The sequence below is a fragment of the Arachis stenosperma genome, chromosome 7, assembly GCF_014773155.1.
Source record: "Arachis stenosperma cultivar V10309 chromosome 7, arast.V10309.gnm1.PFL2, whole genome shotgun sequence".
NCBI lineage: Eukaryota > Viridiplantae > Streptophyta > Magnoliopsida > Fabales > Fabaceae > Arachis > Arachis stenosperma.
Window position 1 is genome coordinate 18521329 of NC_080383.1, and position 4204 is coordinate 18525532.

A 4204-nucleotide genomic window follows, 5' to 3' on the forward strand; every position below is an offset into this window, starting at 1 on the left:
AATAAAGTGTCTTGTTATTGGTTTGAGTTGTTTTGGGGTTTTGGATAAGAGACATGAAAGTAAATGGCAATGAAAATAAACTAACAACTATAAAAGGCTCTTGGCAAGGTATGAGAACTAGAAGTTCTATCCTAGTTATCCTTCTCAATTGTGATGAGAATTGTTCATTGCTACCACTTAGTTAACCCTTACTAAATAAAGGAAAGTCAAGTGGATGAATTGACTTGAGCCACAAGTTCTAGCCAACTCCCAAGGAAAGACTAGCTTTAGTGCACTCCAAACCAATTAGCAATCTCTCCAATTATCAATCAACAAAGGAATTAGACAACTCAAGTGTCACTAATTACTCTACCTAGGCCAAGAGGAACAAAATCTAACTAATAGCTATAAGAGACATTTCATCAAACACATAAAAGGCAATAAAAGTAAACAACATAAATTGCAAGAATTAAAGAGAGATCTAACTACAAAGGCAAGAGATCAACAATAGAAAAGCAAAGAAGAACAATTATTATGAATTACCTCTTATTGAATTGAAAGAAAGTGGAAGGAACAATACTAGATCTACAACAAAATGTAAGAACAACATAAAGGAAATTACAACAAAAGAATAGAAGAAGATGAATGTAACAAGTAATTGAAAGGTAGAAGTAGAAGAATGAATGAATGGAAACCTAGATCTAAAAACTAAACCTAATCTTAATCCTAATCCTAGAGAGAAGTGAGAGCTTCTCTCTCTAGAAACTAGCTCTAACTAATCCTAATGAGTGAAAAATGAACTAATGAGTTGGAATCCCCTTTTCTCTTCAATCCTTGGCTTTAAATAGCATCTTTGGCGCCAAAGTTAGTTGCAATTGGGCCCCACAACCCCTCAGAATTCGTTGGTTGCGAATTCATTAAAAAATCATAAACCAACACCGACACGCACGCGCACAGCACGCGTACGCGTCCATGGGGTAATTCGCAGGTGCGCGCAAGCGCCAGGTGCGCGCGCGCGTCCATGGGCGGGTTCAACTTCTTTGACTTTTCATGATTTCTCCACTTTGCATGCTTTCCCTCTTCACTCCTTTGATCCATTCCTAGCCTTTTTCAATCTGAAATCACTAACAATCATATCAAGGCATCTAGTGGAATCGAAGGGAGATTAAAACCATCAAATTAAGGGTCTAAAAGCATGTTTTCACATCTAAGCACAAATAAGGAGACAATCACAAAACCATGCTATTTCAATGGATAAATGAGGGTAAAAGGTTATAAAATCCTCTAAAATCAATACAAGACAAACCGTCAAAATGGGGTTTGTCACCCTCGAGCAAGAGAAGAAAGAAGAGAAGAAGAAGAAGAAAATATGGAGGAGAGTGAGGGGAGATGGATTCGGCCAAGGTATAGAAGAGGGGGTTGTGTTGTGTGAAAATGAAGTAGAATGGAAGGGTATATATAGGGAGGGGAGAGGGTGTAGTTTCGGTCATTTAGGGTGGGTTTGGGTGGGAAAATGTTTTTGAAATTTGAAGGTGGGTGAGGTTTATGGGGAAGAGTGGATGGATGTGAGTGGTGAAGGGGGTAATTGGGAAGAGAGATTGAAGTTGTTGGGAAGTGTGTTTTGGGGAAGAATGTTATAGGATTAGGAGGTAAGGTGGGAATATGTTAGGTGGGAATCCTGTGGGGTCCACAGATCCTGAGATGATCCTGTGGGGTCCACAGATCCTGAGGTGTCAAGGATTTACATCCCTGCACCAATTAGGCATGTAAAATGCCTTTGCATACCATTCTGGCATTTAAACGCCGAGGTGATGCACGTTCTGGGCGTTCAACGCCCATGTGTAGCATGTTTCTGGCATTGAACGCCAGTTCCATGCTTGTTACTGGCGTTCAGCGCCAGCTTTCCTCAAGGCACTTTCCTTGCGTTCAAACGCCAGGATGTTGCTTGTTTCTGGCGTTCAGCGCCAGATTCATGCTCTGTTCTGGCGTTGAACGCTAGCCAGATGCTTCTTACTGGCATTGAACGCCAGTATGTCCTCCCTCCAGGGTGTGATTTTTCTTCTGCTGTTTTTGATTCTGTTTTTAATTTTTATATTTTTTTCGTGACTCCACATGATCATGTACCTAATAAAACACAAAATAACAATAAAATAAAATAAAAATTAGATAAATAAAAATTGGGTTGCCTCACAACAAGCGCTTCTTTAATGTCAATAGCTTGACAGTGGGCTCTCATGCAGCCTCACAGGTGATCAAGTCAATGTTGTATAGTCCCAACACCAAACTTAGAGTTTGGATATGGGGTCTTAACACCAAACTTAGAGTTTGACTGTGGGGGCTCTTCTTGACTCTGAACTGAGAGAAGCTCTTTGTGCTCACTCTCTTTTGTCACAGAGGGATGGCCATGTGCCTTAAACACAAGGTAGTCCCCATTCAATTGAAGGACTAATTCACCTCTGTTGACATCTATCACAGCTCCTGCTGCGGCTAGGAAAGGTCTTCCAAGGATGATGCACTCATCCTCTTCCTTCCTAGTGTCTAAGATTATGAAATCAGCAGGTATGTACAGGCCTTCAACCTTTACTAACACGTCCTCTACTACTCCATAAGCTTGTCTTAATGACTTGTCTGCCAATTGTAATGAGAACAAGGCAGGTTGTACCTCAATGATCCCTAGCTTCTCCATTACAGAGAGTGGCATAAGATTTATTCCTGACCCCAGATCACATAGAGCTTTTTCAAAGGTCATGGTGCCTATGGTACAGGGTATTAAGAACTTGCCAGGATCTTGTCTCTTTTGAGGTAAAATTTGCTGAATCCAGGTATCTAGTTCACTAATGAGCAAGGGAGGTTCACTTTCCCAAGTCTCATTACCAAACAACTTGGCATTCAGCTTCATAATAGCTCCTAAATATTGAGCAACTTACTCTCCAGTCACATCTTCATCCTCTTCAGAGGAAGAATAGTCTTCAGAGCTCATGAATGGCAGAAGAAGATTTAATGGAATCTCTATGGTCTCTATATGAGCCTCAGATTCCTTTGGATCCTTAATAGGAAACTCTCTCTTACTTGAGAGACGTCCCAGGAGGTCCTCCTCACTAGGATTTTCGTCCTCCTCCTCCCTTGTGCATTCGGCCATATTGATTACATCAATGGCCTTGCACTCTCCTTTTGGATTCTCTTCTGTATTGCTTGGGAGAATACTAGGAGGAGTTTCAATGACTTTCTTACTCAGCTGGCCTACTTGTGCCTCCAGATTTCTGATGGAGGATCTTGTTTCACTCATGAAACTGAAAGTGGCCTTTGACAGATCAGAGACTAGATTGGCTAAATTAGAAGTGTTTTGTTCAGAATTCTCTGTCTGTTGCTGAGAAGATGATGGAAAAGGCTTGCTATTGCTCAGCCTATTGCGTCCACCATTGTTAAAGCCTTGTTGAGGCTTCTGTTGATCCTTCCATGAGAAATTTGGATGATTTCTCCATGATGAATTATAGGTGTTTCCATAAGGTTCACCCATGTAATTTACCTCTGCTATTGCAGGGTTCTCAGGATCATAAGCTTCTTCAGAAGCTGCCTCTTTAGTACTGTTGGATGCATTTTGCCATCCATTCAGATTTTGAGAAATCATGTTAACTTGCTGAGTCAACACTTTGTTCTGAGCCAATATGGCATTCAGAGCATCAATTTCAAGAACTCCCTTCCTCTGAGGTGTCCCATTATTCACGGAATTCCTCTCAGAAGTGTACATGAATTGGTTATTTGCAACCATGTCAATGAGTTCTTGAGCTTCTGCAGGTGTTTTCTTTAGGTGAATGGATCCACCTGCAGAATGGTCCAGTGACATTTTCGAAAATTCAGATAGACCATAATAGAATATATCTAATATGGTCCATTCTGAAAACATGTCAGATGGACACCTTTTGGTCAACTGCTTGTATCTTTCCCAAGCTTCATAGAGGGATTCACCATCTTTTTGTTTAAAGGTCTGAACATCCACTCTAAGCTTGCTCAGCTTTTGAGGAGGAAAGAATTTATCCAAGAAGGCCGTGACCAGCTTATCCCAGGAGTCCAGGCTATCCTTAGGTTGTGAATCCAACCATATTCTAGCTCTGTCTCTTACAGCAAAAGGGAAAAGCATGAGCCTGTAGACTTCAGGATCTACTCCATTCGTCTTTACAGTCTCACAAATTTGTAAGAACTCAGTTAAAAACTGGTAAGGATCTTC

The 4204-nt window shown here is 40.9% G+C and overlaps 1 non-coding gene across 1 annotated transcript; it reads left to right on the plus strand.

Annotated features, from left to right (window-relative positions):
* Positions 1–3881: 3881 nt before the first annotated feature.
* On the plus strand, positions 3882–3985 carry LOC130942992 (small nucleolar RNA R71). Its single transcript, XR_009071533.1, has one exon. It is a non-coding gene; the product is annotated as a small nucleolar RNA R71 (small nucleolar RNA).
* Positions 3986–4204: the final 219 nt, after the last annotated feature.